The sequence below is a fragment of the Camarhynchus parvulus genome, chromosome 6 (genome assembly GCF_901933205.1).
Source record: "Camarhynchus parvulus chromosome 6, STF_HiC, whole genome shotgun sequence".
Lineage (NCBI taxonomy): Eukaryota > Metazoa > Chordata > Aves > Passeriformes > Thraupidae > Camarhynchus > Camarhynchus parvulus.
Window position 1 is genome coordinate 14,846,287 of NC_044576.1, and position 21,524 is coordinate 14,867,810.

General features: G+C 38.2%; 1 long non-coding RNA gene across 1 annotated transcript in view; it reads left to right on the forward strand.

The window, feature by feature from the left end:
* Positions 1–21,524, forward strand: part of LOC115904873 — a 50,700-nt gene that overhangs the window by 7,814 nt on the left and 21,362 nt on the right. The gene's annotated exons all lie outside the window — the stretch shown is intronic.

The window sequence follows — 21,524 nt, forward strand, 5'->3', positions numbered from 1 at the left end:
ACACAACTTCTTTTTAAATGTTTCAATGCCTAAGTTTGATACATACGGAAATTAGGCTGGTAAGATGATGATTTTCACTAAATTCCAATAAAGGTAATGTAGGCTACTAGGTCACTCTCTTCAAATAGTTTTTGGTGATTAATTGCTATTCCTCTGCCTTTCATTCTTCTCCCTATGTGATTCATAATGAAAAAGGCATTTATCTTGTCTTTCACAGTATGGTGATATATTAGTAGATGATTCCACAGTAGTATTCAGTGCCAGGCAGAGGTGTTTCCTTTGACCCCAAAGCATGTTAACAGATTAACATGAGATCATTCCTCAAAGTGAGGTTCATTAAACTTCCAGTGCTGCCCAGTTACAGTTTCACAGCTGTCAGTTCTGGAACAAGATAATTCGGCACACTTGGACCTCTGTGTTTCTGTGCATTGACTTCTATAGGCATGTATGACATTTTCTCTCTAGCTGCGAGACTGATTCCAAAAAAAAATAAAACCAAAAAAACCAAAGCCAAAATACTAAAGAGGAAAGACACAATCATTTAAGGAACATAAGAAAACCGCAGTCTGAGCATGTGACATTCAAGCCTGTGCAAGCATATATCAAGTACTAAAAATTGAAACAATTTGGGTAAGTAACTTCAGGCTAGGCAATGGCAAACTTTGCATTTAGCATCTTCAAAAAAACCCTATTAAACTATTAGAATGAAGTATAAGCTCTACTATATATGTATGTAGCATTGACAGTTCAAAAGGCAAGAGAAATAGTGTAAGCTATGCTTTGGTTGTTAACAAATGACATGGACATTTACAGCAATTTCATTGAGTGAAAACAAGAGTAGATACCTAAACATCTGGTGCAACTCATTTGCAAGACAATTTTTTTCAGATGTTCGTTGGACCAGTGCTATTAGAGCCAGCAGAGCCCAGGAGCTGTGACTCATCAGAAGTGCTGAGAAACCTTTGATTTGACAGGTAGTTCTCTGAATCCTGGCCTGAAAATTACCTTCTGAAACAATGGTAACACTTCTTTTAAAGAAGTCTTTCTAGAAAAAGAAGGGGGCAAAAATCTGAGCAGCTGGAAGTCAACATCGTGTTTTCTTTTTAGCTCTTGATAAAAAAGTATTTGTAAGCACTACTTTTAAACAGGTGAATAACAGTAGGAGTGTGTCCTTATCTGTTACTCTTATTTCAAAACCCTGGAATGGCTGATCCTATGAATGACTGAAGGAAACAGTGAACTCCTGAGTTCTTGTAAAGTATGATTGTCATTTCATCTCTACTGAAACCTGTATTTCACAGCAGGGCCATTATTTGCAGCACAATGTTAGATTATGGCTATGGGAAGTTACACAGTAAATATTTAGAAGCTGCAGTTTCAGATGCATAGGTATATTGGGCATGCTGTGATCTATTTGGGCTGCCTGTATATGGTGAAATTATGTTAAATTCAAAAGATTTGTTTCAACTCTTAGTGCCTGGCACATATGGCACCTTAGAATATCTGATTTGAATTTTTGAGTTTGCCAGTGGTTCTTACTTTTGTCATTCAGGTATGGAATAGGATGTCAGTGCTGTTACTCTACTGGCAAAAATAATGTCCTAATTCCTTGAGCACTAAATCTCAGAGAAATTGGAATGTTTTAGCAATTCATGGTTAGGCTTATACAGTTGCCTTCTCATTCCAGTACTCTCCTTTTGGACAAACTTCTTCAGAAATCTAGTAGTTAATTGAGGCTTGAGACTAGTAATATCTTTCAGAAGGAAAAGTGACTTACTGCACATTAAAGAAGATGTGAAATATTGGCTACTTTGGCAGACATGCAAGTAGTCAGATATATTTTAAATAAGCTCTCATGGGAGAGCTTAGAGCTGGGCTAACAATGAGAAATCTAAACAGAAGTATCTATTAAGTATCTTACTTAATCAGCCTGATTTCATGCATATTCCTAGGACTTGACAAACATGTAAGCACAACTTGCCAAAACTTTTGCTAATGGAAATCATAGCAGGAGTGTCACAAAACTGTAAGAGAGTGCCTAGGCTTGGCAGGGTTGCAGAAACAGCTCTGCTGTCCCATGCACAGCTGAGGTGGTTTGGGCTGGCACGCAGGCATGACCTCATGATAAACTCACTGATCCTCACTAGGAATTAATCATTTGGCTACTTATAGCCGGAAGTCTATCACCAAGAGGAAGAGACTGCTGTCTTCCTTTTGCATATCATAAGGGCAAGTATATTTATCAGCAATGTTGACCAGAGACTTTGCAATGAATTTATGAGCTGATTTCTGCAATTTCTGAAAATAGTACCATGTAAAATTTCCCCACTAGTAATTTATTTGTTTTAAAGATTTGTAATATTACAGTGACCTAAGAGTTGCTTATTTTGGTTTTGTCTCTTTCTAAAAGTCTTGTTCAGCCAAAGATATGGAACTCTCAGAAAGTTTGAGCTATCATGACTCCTTGATAAGGAAAAATTATCCTAATCAAGAAGATGTCCATTCTTATGAATTGTTATTCATTCTATCCATAACAAAATGCTTTGCCATGCCATTGAAGAAGGACATAAAGAAAAAAATAAACATAAAGATAGACAGGGTTTCTTTTGAAATAAACCCCTTATTTTATCTTCCTAAGAAAAAATATCGTATAACACTTACGAAATGATACTGCATTTGAATAACCACATTCAAAGACTATGGGATGGAATAGTGCATTTTGAACAAATGTTACACAAACTCTGTATGTTCTGAGATGTTATTGTCTTAAGTTGTGAGGCTGATTTTCAGCCAACCAGCCAAGCAGTCCTTGGAAATACTACAGGCAGCAGGAGTCCCAGAGGAAGTGGTATTTATGATTCAGTCAGCGGCACCTTGCCCACTGAGTCAGTGTTGAGCCAAAGTCCAAATGCGTTTCTAGAGTGTGGAATATAAAACTGAAGTAATGACTGCTGCAGCCACTGGGAAATTCACTGAACTATTGACGAGAACAGGGATATTAACCGCAACATCCCAGATTCCAGACAGGGATAATGACAACTTTCCCCCACTTACTTCACTGGCAGAATAATTCTTCTAATTTTCTCTAAGCTTTGTACTTTTTTTCTGTACTTAACAGATCACCATCCTCTAGGCATGTTGGAAGGATGAGTGCCACAACTCAGATGTGCAGTCTGTCTTTCTATGGGCTATGCTGGAAATGCCAGTTGTGGCACCTGCAGTTTTGCAATTCCATGACTTATCCCACTAGGAGATGTCAATGGACATCATCATTGTAACCTACCTGAGCTTTTCCAGCTAGTTCAGTTTTGCAGCTGAAGGGATGTGCTGAGGCATTTGCAGTATGTTTCTTCTCCAATTCATGACCCACTAGATGGGCACAGTGACTCAGAACAGCCTTTTCTAAATAAAGTCTTAATTCATGGGTAGGAATTGAACAAACCTCAGCTAAGTTTTAAGCAAAGATGCTCCACATATGTGATCTTTCCTACTGGCTTTCACATGCCAAGTACAGAATTGTTCTCTATTCATTAGGTTTTCTGATGCTTTTTTTTTTTTTTTAATCCAGTTGTTATATATACTTTAAAATATAACAAAAATAAGTCTTCAAAACAGATGTTTAGTGTCATTCATCCACACACTAATTTACGTTAAGGTTTGTGGCAGTAAATTTTGGCATCCGGATTTCCAAAATAATGCCAAAAGTTGCTGTGAAAAATCACAGCTACAAATCTGAAGTTGTCCAATAGGCAGTCTAAGTGCTGTGACCCTGCATATTATTCATGTTATAGTGCTTAGAATTGTAAATATTTTTCATGTCAATTGTTCACAAACATATTTTTATCCTTGTCTCAATTTTAATTTTTTTGTAATTATGAAATAATATCTACCTGTGTTTGACTGAAATTTGGAGAAAAATCAGTAAGACTTTTGGTAACGCTTGTTTTGGACTTGCTAACATTTTGATCAGAATTGTTGCTAGGTACATATAAATAAGTCAAATTTTGTAGCAGGCAGATGTGGTTTCAACCATTTACTTAGACTCTGTAATCTGTATGCAATGCCTAAATGATTTCTAGTGTTATGGAACATATTAAGTACTTGGTAGCTCATTTAGCAGGGGGATAAGTTTGTCAACATGTGAGTTTCCCCATTAATGTTGGCAATGTGTTTAAATGTTACACGCATCATCTAGGCTAGAAGGGGCTCATCAGCCAGTGATGCAGTAGCTTCCAAGCAGACTAAGGGACATAAGGACACAAAATTCACTTCCCTGGACACAGCAGTACTACCTCTGAGCACCTGCTAGATCTGGACTTGCAGGTCCAAGCCTCTTTGTTCTTCATTCCATTGGAGTGAGGAATAGAGGGTTATTCAGTGTGAGAAACAGTGACAAGATTTCACTCTGAAACACTTGAAGTTGTCATATGAAGAGCACAAGGTTTATGCACAGCACACCAATCAGTCCTGGTCTCTTCCCTTCTCCTTCCTTTATCTTTCCTCCACTCTTCAATACAAAAGTTTCCGCTTGGTCATGAAGGAAATGAGGGAGCCTGGATGCCACCCCAAGGGAGAACGCTAGAGGAAGGGCTGGGTGACTTAGTCAAGTAAAGGGGAGGAGAAGGAAATGATCATTGAAAAATAAGGTTCTAAATACAGGATGAATTTGGATGAGAAATGTGTGGAAACATTTCTTTAGAAGTGAGAAGTGGGAATAATGTATGCAAAACAGTTTCATCATATGCAATTAGTAAATGCAGATTTCAAAGCCTGGGGTCTTGTGTGAGACTGACTGCCAACAATTAATTAGAGTATTGATTCTCACTATGTATTGTACCAGAAATGCCTATTGTTATGGAACTCCTTGGACAACTTTGCCCTATGAGTCTGGTTGACCATAACTCCATTTTGAGTGGAATCCTTGCTGATGCCTTCATCTGTCATATCCTTGCAGCACCTTTCTTTGTGGCTTCTCTCTCTCACATATGATGATTTAGGCTGTCTGCATTCTAACACTTAAAAAAACCACAGCAACACAAAAAACTGATCATGTCATAATCCATTTACCATATTAGTGTACTTTGCTTGTGTCTATTAGTGTCTGTTTAGTTAGAAAACCAAGGAATTGCTGGTATTTATACTGTGCTAACAGATATTAATGTATCTTGTGTTGGCCAATCCTAAGGTTTTTCCCTCTTTTTCAGATTCTTCTTGGCTTAAATGTTGTTTTTAAGGTATTTCTTCAACTAGCACTTCCCTCATAGTTCTCTGAGCATTTATAGGAGCCAGCCGTGAGCATGCTGGGGTTTTGTAAGTGTATTTCTCTCATTTTGTAATGCTGAAAAGACTTGCATAGTGCAGAAAATGAAAACATTTAAAAAGTTCTTCAGTCAGAAATGCTGGTATGCTACACCTGTATTGCCATAGCATGGAAGCTCACAGCTGACAAGAGCTGTGTGATCACAGACAGTGGAGCCCCTTTGCAAGCACATAGGCTTCCTGAAAAATTCTGCTCTTAAGGGCTGGCAGAAAAGAAGTGAAAAAATAGTAACAGTTTTAGATTTTATGACTTGACTACCTCTTTCCTATCCTGAACTTCCTTTCGGATATCCTTTCACATCCTGGGCTGCATCAAAAGCAGAATGGGCAGGAAGCCGAGGATGTGATTGCCCCCTTCTTGTCCACTCTGGTGAGACCCACCTGGAGTGCTGTGTCCAGCTCTGGAGTCCCCAGAGAGGACATGGATCTGTTGGAGCAAGTCCAGAGGAGGGACACCAAGCTCATTAGAGGGATGAAGTGCCTACAAGGCAAGGCAGAGAGAACTGGGATTGTTTAGCTCCAAAAGAGAAGACTTTGGGATGACCTAGTTGTGGCCTTCCAGTACCTGAAGGGGGTCCATAAGAAACACAGAGACATTTTCAAGAGTACGTAGTGACAGGACAAGGGAGAATGACCTCAAGCTGAAAGAGAGTAGATTTAGGTTAGATAGCTGGAAGAAATTCTTTGCTGTGAGGCTGGTGAGGCACTGGAACAGGTTACCCAGAGAAACTGTGGAGGCCCCATCTCTGACAGTGTTCAAGGCCAGGTTGGATGGGGCTCTGAGCCCTGATCTAGTGATATGTGTCTCAGCCCATGACAGATGGGGATGGAACAAGATGATTTTAAGGTCCTTTCCAACCCAAACCATTATAGAATGGTTCCTAGCCTTTGGGGAACTCTGAAGATATCAATACATGCTGAAGTAGTTAGTTCAAATTGCAAGGAGGAGTTAGTAGCTGAAGACTTATTGGAAAGATCTTGTATTGCCAAGTAGCTCAGGCAGCTCAATCACCTTAGGAAGATTTTTTACAGTGTATCAGTGAAAACTCATGAGTGAACAAAGTGCATTGTCCTTTCCTGTACTAAGCCAGGTTTATTAATAGGATTTTTGCCCCTTCCTGCATTCTGCTATTTCTGAACCTCATGGTATTGTGAACAGGAAAATGTTATCTGCTTAAGAGTTGAAAGGGCAGAATTATTTCACCCTCTCCTTGGAAATGCAGGTTGAAGGTAAAATGGTTAGAGTATACAAGATGAACAGCTGGCACCACTCCTTGATGGCTGTTATTATTGTGCTTATAAAACTCACTGGCTTACAGTGGACCTCTTTGCTTTATCCAGCCCTGATCAGCAAGAAGAAAGTAGGTGCTGTATCCCCTAACTGTAAACTTATTAGCCAGGGTACACACAGCTCTCTGGAATGAAGATTAAGAGACTAAAAGTCAAAAGAAACATGTCTCACCCACAGATTTTTTAGGTATATTGGGGCAACTTCCCCATTTCCTTCAGACACATAAACAAGAACACAGTGTTTAGTGGCACAGGAAATTTCTGTTTCTTTCACTTCCTGGGAAAGTACTTTTCTTGACTTTTTTTTTTCCTGTAGTGAAAAAAGCTCTGCTAGCAGATTTCTTCTCCATGTTCAGCCTGCTGACAAACGATTTTCAGTTCATTCCTTGAAAGCAGCTAATGGAGTTGTTTCCAGGTGCAGGAGGATGATACATTTTCACAGGTCCCTTTCTAGCTGTGAGATTTCATTCTGAAGTGTGTGGCAGCAGGAGTAGCCTCCAGATGAAGACCTCTGTCAGATGCAGGCCTCAGTACACCTGCCTGTTACTTGTCACCTGAAGATGCTCATATCTTGCCTGTCTCTGCCTCACATATTCATTTGCCTCAACTTCTTACCTATAAGTGCAGGGGGAAGGTAAAGCAAATTTTTCAAGGTCATAAGCATTCAGACTGAAGAGTAGGACAGAGACCTGGCCATTATTATAGTGCTTGAATTTTAAGCCTGAGGTTTCCCCAACTATTGCCTGAAGAGATCTAGGTTATTATTTACTACAAGTCCCCATTCTGCTATTTCCAGTGATCTGAAAAAAACCCAGACTCTTTGACACCTAGCAATGTGAGAAAAAGATAAGCTCAACCATCTCCCCTCCAAGCCTTCCAGGGAGAAGTAATTTTCAGGCCCACTGGGTCAATGTACCCACCAGCAATCTTCAGGAGTACCACAGACAGCAAAGACTGGTGCTGGAAACAGCTACTGGAAACAACCATATCTTTAACATTGCAGCCATTTATTCATACCAATGACTGCACTTCTCTACTATTTTTTGAGTTTCCATGGCTTGCTAGGGAGGTCATGAATGTAACTGAGAGGTGGGGATATGTTTGCAGCTATGAAAGGAAGCAATGTAGGGCAAACTCCCTGTTGAGGTGTGATGCACTTGATCGGGATATTTCTGAAGAGTTTTTGCCTGTGTTTCATGGACAAAAAGTCAAATACCTTAGAATAGGTGATATTAAAACTTAAGGCAAGTTCATTGTCTCTGATGGAACTTCATACGAATTTAGTTCCTTTTCCCTCTTCTTGTTTCAAAATACAATGTTCGAAATGAAAGTCCAAGTTTAACTCTTTTTCTCTGACTTGTCAGAATTGAGTTCTGTTTCCAAGTTGTGTTTTTAAATGCTTATGAACTATCAGCTTCAAAACAGAACAAAAAGTTGATCGTTTTGACCTTACAAGAACTAGGATGTAACAGACATCCTGAAGCCCATTTCATTTTTGAGGTAATGAGACAGGAATGAGTTTCACATTGTGAAATTAGTTTGCTTCAATTCCGTCTACTAGTAAGATTAATTATTTTGCCTGCGCAATTAATAATTCTGATTTCTTTAATTAAAGCTTCATTAATCCTTTCATGGAAATAATTTCATGCAGGTCTTCTAAGAAAAACAAATATTTTTAATGCAGCTGCTTGCCTCAGGAAGTAGCAGGATGTTTCATAAAGTATGTTTTATGAAGATGAAAAGTATCTTCCACACCTGGAAAAGGTGTAAAGAGAAACAGTTTCATGGAGGAAGGCTAGAGATCATCTTTCCACTGCACTGGTCTGGTAGGATAGGAACTAAACCTATTGCCAGTAGGATCTTTTTGGGAGGAAGCATCTTTTCTCAGAGTACCAGGCAGATCAATAAACCAGTTTCACCTGAAAGTAAGGTCTAGCTGGATATAACCACTCAAGCAGCAATAAATAAAAGAAGTTTATCTTTCCCATATTAATTCTAAAATTTATCTGATATGATAGAGTGGTGGGTTGAAATGACATCATGTCCTCACAGGGAAGAAATTCTGTGTTACTCCAAAGATATGCAGAAAGCAAGGTTTCTGTAATGTGTTTAAGAGCAGTCTGTGATAACATAATGAAAGAAATGGTCAAACTCTAAAGCAAGGGGCTTAATTACCGGATGTTGTATTAAAAAGCAAGGTGTACTGCATATTCTGTCCTGTTATGGAAACTGTTTATTTTCACTATTCCAAATAAGCCAAAAGTTCCAAATACATATGTTTCAGGAGATGCTAGCAGTATGAGTTTCTCAATGCAATGCCTTGTGTGTTCTTATTGCTAATCTGCAACATCTCCGAACTCACCAGTGCATCCTGCTGCGTGACATTGCCTGGGCATTTGGTCACGTTGTATTTGAACTGATTTGGGATAAACAAGAGGGGGCTGTACAGTTTTGTTTAGATTTTCAAGATTTTTGAAGGATGATAAGAATAGTCGAGTGTGTTGAAATAAATGCCTTGTGGAGTTCAAAGTCATTGCTCATTTATCTTGTAATCTAGAATTAATCCTGACAAGAAGTATGTAAACACAGCTGAAATTGATTAAGATATCTTCTTGGGTAAAAAAGAAAGAGCAGGGTTTTTATTTTTGAAATAGAATAGTAGTGAACAAAAGAGTTCTTAAAATTATTTAATTATTACCTGAATAACCGAAGTGATCACTTAAATATAGGAAGATTGAGGCAAGTAAATTCTTTATTATTGTGAAAAGTAATAAAACAAGCAGGCTTTGGAAGAAAGATTTGTAGCTATCACATACTATGTCCAGATCTTGCTAGATTTGAACTAAAAACACATTAAGGAACATAGCTCTTTTACGACACAACCTAAAAAGAACTATATAACTCTTTGCAAACTGTATGTGGAACTTCCTGGAATCCAGATGTGAAGTACAGTTGCTATGGGTATTCTGGAGGCAGCTTTACACTTGCTAGCTTATCTCCATCTAGTAGAGCTGCAAGGACATGGAGGTTCCAGTGTTAGGCCTGGAGTCCCTTCTGGCCATGCAGAGCTCAGGCTGCCCCAGCTATGCTGGCAGCAGTGAAGAACTTGTGCTAAAATCTTTTGGGACATGTTTACACAAGTTGTATTGGCACTGGATTTCCCTCTAGGCAGATCAAAAGCATGAAGCCCACTCAAATCTCTTCTGCACATCCAGCCAAGTTACAGCCATTTCCAGGCTGCTTTTCTGTGAAGTCCACCACTGTCTCAAGTCCACAGAGCAAATCTCATTGATCTCCAGGTCTCTTGCAACTCTTTTTGCCAAGGCTTACAGACAGATCTCTGAGCAGCGCTATCCTGCTGCCCACTCGAGTGCCGACTCAGTGATGATCCAGCCTCCAGGCATAAAGGCAGTAAGATAAACTATGTTCTCATCTAAAGTATGTGTTTCCTTGTCCTATGTAATTTTTGTATCTCAGTTCTGAAGCTGTATGTGCTTCTGCCATTCAGTTTGATGAGGTGCATGAAACATACTGTACTGAGGACATTTGTCATAAAATTGTTTGTTGACTTTGCACTTGAGTGCAGGAAGCTCTTCATTGAATCACTAACCTAGAAGAGGAAAAGCAAGGTAGTATGACCAAAGTAGCTGACTGATGGAGGACCATGAATTAGTCATATTTACTGTAGTATGTCATATTTACAGTAGGATGTGTTCCTAAGATAGATGAGGGTACTCTGAGAAATTTGTGTGAAAGGTATCAATGACTTGTCTATTTTCCTCCTACCTCCATCCTGTGCTCTATCTTACCACGTTCAACTATTTTCCCCAACCATCTCATGATGGGCAATCTTTCCCTGAGCAGGCCAGAGTATCCTCCCATGAAGCTACCCTTGTACCATCAAAGGCATGTCCAGCAGAAACCATTATTCTGTCAGCTCCTTGCATCTCTTAGGGTTTTGCTTGTCTTCCCTCATCAGATTGTTTGCTGTTTGAGGCAGTCATGTGGTTATTGAAACAGATTGTTTTTCTGGTCTGAGTGTTGTGTGGAGTTTTACTGGAAAGTTGTGTCACTCCACAAAGATGGGGAAAAAAAAAAGGGTTTCCTTTACTTATTTTTTAACTGTATGTTAAATGCTGCTGATTGGACTATGTGTCCCACCAATTTATTCACAGTAGAGAGAGACTACAAGAGTGAGAGGATCACAAATTGCAAGACTAGTAGACAACTTTCAGCCTGGTTTTGTAAGTCAAGTTGGTGTTTTCTCCTAAATTACAAAAGAATTTGAAAGTTAAGGCTTCCTATTCATCTTGGTTTCCATCTATGTCTGAGCATTTCTATCTGATGATAACTCCGCAGTCAATAACCAGTGTAGATCTCTCAAATACGTATCATAAGAACTCTTACTGCTGTTTTTTAACTGCTGAGGTAGAAGTGGAACTCAGAAATTGCTCACATTAACATCTGGGCTGAAAACTCAGGAACACCAAAGTAGTAAGTCCCCAGATAGGATTTCAGTGAAAAATCAGTATTCATAGATGGACTAAAGAAACTGTCACAATGTCTTTACTTTCAAATTCTTTCACAGACTCAACTAAAACTTGTGATTAGAAGGACATAAACAGCTTCCCATTTTAACTTTCAGGTGTTTCAAAAGAACTCAGACTGTTCTATCTGCAAGTCCCTACTTATTGTTTCCCATGGGCAAACATATAGCCTAGAGCTGTGCAGTCTTGACTGCTGACAGCAATTTTGCAAAGACACTGTGGTGCTACCAGATATTGTGCTTGTCACACTGTGTTTTAAAAGAAAAATATTCAGTGCATATAGGAAGAAAGAGGCCTTACATTTTTGTTACTAATATATGAATACTACTTAAATAATTAGAAAAATTTCTGAAAAACGGTAAACATCTTACACTGTGATGAAGTAGCTCAGTTTCGGACTGGTCACTATACTGATCATTTACAAATAGTGAGTCAAAATATATCCCAAGCCACACCCTTAAAATGCCACTGACGTCACAGCTTGTGACCTTCAAACAGTTGTATTCACTGTTCTCAATGATGCAATTAGGAAATGTAATGATGGTGGTATTGTATGCTACTTTTACAGAATCTTTAGTTGTAATAGCAAGAGTTCTGGTACAATTAGTAGGAGGAAGTAACACTAGTAGTCACAGCAAGCAAATACTTCTTTGTGTTGCTTTTGGTCAACAGGTGTTCCATTTTTCTTTCTTTCTTTTTTTATAAGGTAGAGGGCCAACTATTTTTTAGTCACTTGAGATGAATGGGGGAGAAGGGCATCCAATTTTCAAGCCAGCTTTCCCTCAGTCCACTAAAAAATTCTTACTAAAGATAGAAGTAAAAGTAGAATTTTATTTGCCTTTCTCATTAAACAAAATTTAAAGTATTTAAATGGTTCCTAGCTAGCAGGTCTGCACTTTTTAAGAACAAAAGGCAAAATTAAACCCATGTCTGTAAAACTGGCAAATACAGTTTAAAAATGGAAGAGAGACCAACTTGTGTTTTTTCCTGCTCTCCAGCGTAGGTGAGAGGTGGAAGGAAAGCTGTGGCAGAAGCTATAGCTAAGGGTACATATTCCACTGATTGCCAGCTGGAGCTGTCACCTCCCACACCCTGATCCTTCCTGGGAAGACAATCACAGGAGCACATTTGATTTCTTGCAGCTCTGGTCATTACTCGTTTCCAGTTGTGCCCTGGAAATCACCTGCTCTGTGCAACTGCCAGCACTTCGCCTGCACCGAAACCAATCCCACACAGAAATGTAAGACAAAGTCTCCTTGCAGAGTTTTAAAGTTCCCCTGAATAGTCTCAGAGTTAATTTTCCATAATGCATGATCCAGACTAAAAACCCTAATAAACATACTACCTTTCTGGGGAACACCTGCTGCAAATTGCATCTGATATTCTGCATACATGAATGCATAAATAAGTGGTTTAGCTGCCGCAGGAGGCACCAAAAGTTTAAATTACATGGTTTATAGGTCAGTGGAAAAACAGGGTGCAGATTTAAGTCTTGAGTTCCATTCCAGGGCTCTATTTAGATATCTTCAAGTGAAATCATGTGAACATTGAAGTGCCCTGAGGGCCGTGTGTGTGACTGTGCGTGATGTTTTTGGTTTCACTATTTCCATTTTTAATGGCTCCACAGTGATAAATCCCCTCAATTATTATTTCTGTTGTAAAATATTTTAAAAAGTAGCCTCCTGTTCTAGAAAACACAAGGTAGTTATGAAAAAAATCATTAATAAAAACAAACCCTTTTAAATTAAGACCTTTTCTGATGCCCATATTTCTCGGACTCCTATAACAGACTTTCCTTGAAAATTACAACCTTATGATTTAAAATAAATTATAAATATTTGTGTTTTTATGTTGTTGCATAGTCCACATTCTTTCTTAGCATTTAATGTGTTCCAGTTTATAAATACAAGCTATTACAGGAATCCTTAGTACTTACTAATTGGAACAGCTTTGTTTATTCATTGAGTTTGAAATAAAGTGGCCTGTCAGCCAGAGTATCCTGTTCTTCCCCCAGCACTTGGGACATTGCATTTGCTCCCACATCTGCTGCCTCTGATGGAGTCAAAGGAGCTCTGGGTCATTCATGGTACGTTAGTTTAGTTTGGGTGTGGAGTAGTTTTTAAGATTACGTAAAGGACCTCAATATGTGTGTTCTATATTTAGAATTAAGAATTTTGACCTAGCCAAAGTCATGTGCCATGCTAGCAGGGAATTCACGTCCATAAGGTGTATGCAATTACCTTGAGTACATGGAAGTGCTGAGGGGTTTTTTAAATGTAGCTCCTTCAGTTCACCTTTTTAATGATTTTTGGAGTTTGCTCTTAACTTTGATGTTGACTTAAGTATCTTGAGCTGATCACCCCAAAACTTTGTTTTCAGGTATTTTTTGAAAGCTCTTGCAATCAAACATTTTCTTTATTAGTCCTTCAAAAGCTCACAGTAGAATAAGATTTTGTGGTTTTATGCATTTTATAGATGCATAGAATGTTGTGCTCTAAAATAAATTTGCAACTCAACTAATACACCATTATTTGGTAGGAAAGAAAATGAGAAACTAAGTTATGGGAAGCTCAACTGGCAGAGCAATGTAATAAAGTTGAAGCATAGAAAAAGGAATCAATGACACTAAAATAAAGATTTCCCAAATAATTTCCATCAACTGCAAAGTCAATTCCTGTGTATCTCTGTCCTCTTAACTCATAGACATCTGCCCACCTAATAGATATCACAAATATTGACAAACTGCAATCTTCAGTCTTAAAGATGGTATGTCTATCACAAGCAGTCTTTGCTATGGTATGATATGGAGGTAATTTTTGTGGAGATTAGGGGTTTGTGTTTGATTGAGTTCCTCCATGTGAGACATAGTAAATCAAGAATTGTTTACTTTCCAATGATACATGGTATTGGTATTCCAGCTGGAATGTTTACTGGCTGCCAAAAAGGTGTTTTTATGCTAGTTCTTTACAGAACAGAGCACTTGAGAAGTCAAACTTCAGACTTTTAAAAACGATATATGCATACTTAACAGCAGCAGTCCCATCTGCTTCTTCCCAGCTTTAGCACTATTATCAGCCATTATCTGTCAATTCCTGGAATTAGTTTCTCCACCAGAAGAAAATCTGGATTATTGTTCTTTGAACTACCATCAGTCAGTAATGATAATGTTGCACTTTTCTAAGTCTGATATTTTACAAATCCTGCATTTTTCAAGCAAAATGTTGGAAATTTAAGTTGAAGTGTCAAAAAAAAAAAAAAAAAGAGCAGTGTTAGGAAAACAGTTTCCTGTGTGAAAGACAGAGTCCAGCAGCTGGTAATGGTAACAGTATCTTAATCTGATTACTTTGAAATGATGAACAAATCTAAAACTGGAACTATTTGGAATAAGGACTGCCACAGAACACAGAGGTTAGAGTAACCAAGGCCCATTTTTAAAAAGAAAATTACAAGTGTCTTCACATGCTGGTTTATGATGATAGATGTTGTGAGTCAGTAGCAAAAACCCCTGAACTTCTGTAGAATTCCTGCCCCTGGACTGGAAAGATGGTTAAAGAACTTTATGCTGCATATAAATTTATATCATTACACCCTTAAACCTATACGAAGTTAATTCAGTAAAGATCTCTCATGTGCCAAATATCCAAAGGGATGAATAAATTTCAACAATTCTTCTGCCATCAGACCCTTATTTTTGTGTCTTGGAAGGGAAGGAGAAAAGGCTAAGGGTCTGCTTGTCTTTCTCTTGCCCTCAAAGTGTGAATGACTGAGGATTGCCCTTTAGCTAATTTGATACTAATAGGAAATACTAAATGAACTTCAACATGTTTTTCCTTGAGAAGAAAACACACTTTCCCAGGCACTTAACAAGGATAATGCAAAGATAATTAAGAGATATAAAGTGAGCAGATTTCCTCTGCTCTACATACACAAAGACTTCTCAAAGTCAATGGGGATTAAGATGGGCATGTTGGAAAAGGCAAATATCATCCTACTGGGACAAGTGGAGGGGCAATAGAGAAGCTAGTGCCTGCTAGAAAGAGTAGAGAAGTATGTATGGGGAAATAGTATTGATATTTCCTCCTGCTGGGAGGAAATATTTTAATTTTAATAAAAACAACATCATTCTGAAGTCTGGATGAATTTTCAAACCTTTTGGACCATGGAGGTCAAGTACTAACTTCCAGAATCTTTTTGATTTTGCCAGGATTAAGTTAAACATAAATTGAAATTATGCTATCTGCTTTTCTCCTTAGAAGCCATACCATATGGCTTCTTCTCAGGTGTCACCTTATCTGAACTTGAGGCCACACAGGAGGATAGGCCACATGCTTGCAACCCATATGACTCATTCCTCAGTTCCAACATAAAACTAAGCTTTCTTTGCATGTTCAGTGTTTCTGATGGCAAGGAACAATTTTTAGATATACCTGCCCCTTTGTGACTTTGCTGATCCCCACAGGGGTGAAAGGATTGCAATAGCATGAGCAAGAGGACTGCCTAACATCAGTCAGGTTTTCAACATCTTTTTCAGCTGCTTCCTTTATTTACACTATTGTCAATAAGTTTATGCAATTGTGACTTGATGCTAAGTCTCTCTTGCTTTCCGTAACTGTGGGCTGCCTTTCCGAAGAAAGTAGGGTGTGACTTAAGTAGCCTTTTAGACTGAATAGACTGTCAGCCTTGTAGGGTCATCTTTATTCATTTCCTCTGCTGCATTCCATACATTGAGGCCTCTCTTGGTCTGTTACTCCTCAATGACTACTAACCACCAGCCAAATTGCTTTTATTTTCTTTGAATTTACATCTCAGGCCTTGACTGATCTATCCACATTCCACATTCCTTCATGAATTTTGTGATTTTGTTTCAGGTTTTTTCCCTCTGGCCTGCCTTTTTTGGTGCCCCACTTCTATGACATTGATTATTTGACACTTGTGCTGTTTCAGAGTGTCATTGCATTGGTACGATGGATCATGTTTGATCCTGTATCCATGTGTGCTCAATTTCAGTTAATTTAAATTTCTTTAAAAGGGACTGGAGCAAAATATAGAAGTTTGAAAAAACATTTGCTCCATTCAATTCCAAAGAATTGTTTTGGCTACATGACAAGGTTTGAAAACCCATTAAAACCACACAGAAGCCTTTGATGGATGAAATCAGTAAATTACAAATACAAATTGAAATACAAATTTTTTCAGGGATCAAGTGGTAAAATATTACAGATAATTAAGAAAAGGGTTAATGCTGTAAAATTAAGCAAAAGAATCCTGAGCCAGCTTAAGTTTATTGGGAAAGAGAAGCCAGTGATTTGGTTAGCCTAGAAGATCACAAGGTGTTAGGAAACATGAGGAAATGTAGACAATTGCTGTGACTGCAAACCAACTTCCTGTATTTATCTTTTCTGTTGATTTTGGAGTTGCACCTGTCTTAGACATGCTTTCTCCTTGTAACGTACATTTAAAAAAGAGATATCCAAAAGAGGGGTGCCTGATCAAACCTGTAGTTCAGAAAGAAGTAGTGCTGTTAGGAGGTAAGCAGCATCTCAAGCTTCTGGATTGACTTTAATTTGAAGTACAAGAATGTTAAAAATCATGCTGCTCCTCAATTAAAATTGCTGCTCATGGGGATCAGAATTCACAAGTAGTGCTCTTGTGTTAAAAAAATATTCCAAGGTTAACTCAGTGTTTTATACCACAAAACCTTACCTTTATTCTCAACAATTTTGAAACTCTAGCTCCAATAGAGAGAATGTTGGAAAATGATGTTCTCAAAGTAAGAGAACAGGTTTTGCAAGGGTAAATCTTGCTTGGCTGCAGGATTGTGTCCATGTTGTCTGTCAGAATCCAAGTTCTCCTACTGCTTGTAGTGCTTGCACTGTGTAAATCTAGTTCCTTAGCAGATGGTGAGGATGTCTTTTTTTTTCTCTTTTGCAGCCTACTCCTTGCATGACTGCAATCAGGACATGAGGTTCAATCCCTTGATCCATGTATCCTAACCCCTGGGTATGGGAGAGATTTATAAATACTTTATTTCTCTCTTATTTTGAATCCTCAGTCATCATAAAAATGCTCTCATAAGTATTTTCATTATAGTAATACTTCACCTGGGAAAACATATCTTGAATTTCTGATGTTCTCATGAAGAAAATGTATTTATTGCATCTAAATACCTCTTACCTTCTGCAAGTCATTGAAGATCTTTTAGCAATTACAGAAGCCATTTCTGAAAATGAAAGAAAGTTAGGATTGTGTTTTTTCCTGGTTTTTGGATCTTTTTGAAATTTTGTGGCTACTGGAGGCATCTTCCAAATAATATCAAAATAAAGTACTGATAAAATACTGTTAATTTTAAAAGCTGTGTGTATTAGGATTAGTTTATATGCTTTCTAGACAACATACTACTTAACCTAGTCTCTATTTTGTTATGTATTGACAAGGAAAATAATGTTTTGAGTATATTGTGAAAATATACTTTTATGTATAAAAGTACATAAAACAGACTTTCATGTATAAAAGTCACTGCTTAGTGACTTTTTTTGACAGTCGTGCTTTTAAGCTATAATATTCCCAGGAAATAAGAACTGAGGCTTAGGGAAATTAAATAAACCTGCAGTCATAGCAAATTAAGTAGTTTAACTAATTCCTGGGCTTCTGGAGGCAGTGTGTCTCACTGAGGCTTTGGGCTGTGTGATGGATTATAATGTTGGGCAAGGAATTAATTTATGGAAGGAATAATGTTTGTTAGAAAGATTTGAGGTTAGTGTGTCAAAGACTTAACCATTTCCATAATTGGCATAAACCAGAGAATATTTTTTTTATTGTTGGACAGAGAAGGAACTTGTGTTAAAGAGGAAGAGAATGATTTCCTTGAGGTTCTTTTTTCCCATGTTAGCATTTTTGTTTCTACATATCATAACAGGAATTGGTAACATTCACATCCACATGGTCTTGAGAAGGATGTCATCTGAGAGGCAGAGAGTTGTACATAGATTTTTAGATTTGTTTTCTTTTATAGTCTTAAGTTCAGGAATGATCCATCTGCAATAAATTATTAAATGATATTAAATGATAAAAATTAATTCTATTAAATTATAAAAATCATATTCAAAGGAACCTTGGGTTCATCCCTCTGTCCAAAAGCAGGGTCATTGTATCTGTAACATTGTTTCACCTGATTTAAAAAACCTATGCTAACAGAGGCAGTAAATGTTCCTCATCAATTTATTCTGATGAAAATCAGGCACTGCAACTGGAATCCATTAGTTGTTGTCCTGTCTACCATGGGCATTTAAACATTTTATTTCTAGATTCCTGATGTACTGTAAGACTTGTATGGCACCCACCTCTTGCCTGTGCCTGGTGCAGTGTGTGTGATCTCTGCCCACAGGCAGCATTTCCTGAGCCCCTGAATGCATTGGTTGGGTTCCTTCTGTCTCCTGCTGGTGTGTGCCCTTCTTGGCACTTAGAGCCCCACTCAGTGCTGCAGCTGAGGCTTTAAAAGTGCCCAAGGGGATAGTGAAGTGGGATTATTTCCTGTGCTGTTCAGGCCATACTCCAATGTAGACAATCACTACAATCCTTGCTGTTTTCACAATGCCATGATGTTGTTGACTCATCTGTGAATGATTATAACCCTGGGATCTCTTCCCACAGACCTGCTGCTGGCACAGTAGGATCCCAGCCAGTGCCATCTTCTCGCTGAAGTTCATTTTCTTGTACTTGTCAAAAGAGATTAGCATTTTTTAAAAATTGTTTTTCTAGTTTGCCAAAATTTCCAAAATTATAACCTGACCTTCACCCTATTATTTGATCTTCACCCTCATACCCTCCTATTTGAGTCTTACATGTTGAATAATGATAATCTCTATTCTACCCTTCTTGCTGTTTTGAAAACATTAAACAGTCCTGGGTCAAAGACAAACTAGTTTTTAAAACCCCACCCAGTGAAACCCCAACCCATATCTGCCCTATGGCAATTAAAACCAAAAAAAGCAGGTTTCTCTGGTTTGCTCTGAAGAACATTTCATGTGCCAGGATAAGAAATCTGGTACTTGTTGATCATGCAGGCCAGCCTGCAGAGGCTGTGCTATCTATGACTGAGAAAAGGAATGCGAAGAGCAGCCTCTCTGCACGAAGGGAAATTGAGGTGTGGCTCTAGATGGCCCCTGCATGGCCCTGCTCTTCAGGGTGGGCAGGCTGAGTGACAAGGGTTGACACCGAGGAGTCACGTATTCTTTCACAGGCCCCACAAGGGCAGTCTCACATTCTCTATCCATAATCCCTATTAAAAAAGTGGGACTGTTTAACATTGTTACTCTAGTTGATCTGATGTTCAGTACCCTTAAGTTACCAGCCTCAACACTTAATATGTGAGGGATAAAAAGGAGGAGGAGGGAGCTGGGGGTTTCCCTGACAGTTTTAGGAATGCATACCAATTTGCTCAGTGCTGTGTGCATAGCAGGGATTTCTCTTATAGAGAGAAATTGAAATCCAATTCTGTGTTCTCTCTTGGCTCTTTCAAGACTTTCTCAGTTTAGGGAAGTTAATACTTCTGTGCTTTTTTTTTTTTCCTATCTGACTAAAATGATCCAGAAATGTGAAAATGAAAGGGAGGTTTGAGAGGTCATGTAACCTCCCTACTGAGGGAGGTTATACATTAGTTATAAATTCCTACATTATTAGGGAGGTTATACATTAGTTATAAATTCCTACATTACATAAATTCCTAGTTATAAATAACTACATTAGTTATAAATTCCTGAGACATATTTGTGTTCAAACCTCCTGTGAATGGGACTTAAAACCTCCACAGGTAACTTCTTCAAGAGCTTTTTCCCTAGTAATGTAGTGTTTGTACTAAACCTCAGCTTCCGCATATTATACTTACTTCTTGTTTTCCCTACCATCAAAACTGGAGAAAAGTGTATCACTATTCTTTTAATAACATCTTGTCTTATCTTACAAACATTAGACCTGGCTTTTTCCTCATGGTCTTTCATGGTTGTATCTTTTCCAGGTGCTATCACCCCAATTTCTTCAACCTTTTCTTTTAGGCCATGCTCTTTAGTTAAGTCAGCATTCATGTTGCCCTTCTCTGGTCTTTGTCCAGATCTCTGCCTTCATCTTTATTTTGCTTGTCTTCAAAGCAATACATATTGTTCTTCACCAGCAGTACAGAAGTGCTGTATTTTCACCTCCACTGTCTAATCCACAATGAAACTGTAAATTTAGAATAAGTTGAGATTTGCCTTTTTTGTGCCCATCTTGATGTAATTACTTTATAATCAGGTCACTATGGTAGGAGAGCGCTTTGTAATTAAAATGTAAATTGTCTTGATTCAAGAAATCATTTCTTGTGAGACCTGTATGTAAGTCACATATGTTGGAAATGAAAAATCTGCTTAAATGCATTTCTTAACCAGAGTTCATGAATTTGAAGTATTTTAATCAGAAGATAAATATCTGTGGTGTTTATACTTCATCATGATACTGTGTAACCTTGGCAGTTTTTAGAACTCCTCAAATTCTTGTTTATCACATACTGACTGTGGTAGACTGGAAATAACATGTTTATTTTTAGCAGCTTGGCCACACAATCATGCAAATCTAGAGGATAAAATTGTCAAAACTTCCAAACATAAATACCGTGGAGTTGATTCTGCAACAGATGGGAAAGTGCCGGAACTGCCACTGACACGAGGGCAGCCTGACATTCAGGGTGAAAGTAATTTATTGTAGAGTGGTTACAATGCAGTGAACAGAGGGTTTGCATTTGGGGAAATTGGGGTTGTCTTCTTCCATATTTCCCTCTCACAGTCATGACAGCCAAGCAAAAACAGGAGGTGAGACAATAAAACAGCTTAATGAAGGATGGATAAGATTTTTCTGGTTTAAGTTCATGTTCAAGTTTTTTTATTCATAGGTCACATTTAGAAAAAATTACTTTTCACTTTCCTGCCACCCTTTCTTTTGAGAGTAGACATTGTATCATCAATGACTTATTTCCAAATATTGCCCTACCACCTTTTCACAGGGGACATTGTCTATATCTTGCTCTCCTTAGTCACAGGCTGTCCCTTCTTTTCACAGAAATGAGGAGGAAGACATCAAATCACTACGCATTTGAACCCCCTCCCCATCCCCCAAGGACATGTTTTTACAGAAAGAACTGTCAGCATTTCAGAATTTGTAGAATTTTTCCTTTCCCTATGGGTTGAATCAGACCTTGGCCAAGAAAACCCAGTCATTAAAAACAAGCCATTGTAATAGCAGTTCAGCTGTCAGATGTAACATTGGGCTGTGAGTGGTGTTGTAGGTGGTGCTTCTAAGTAATTGTTTCGTTATTTCATTGTTAGTGAAGAGCTTAGGGAT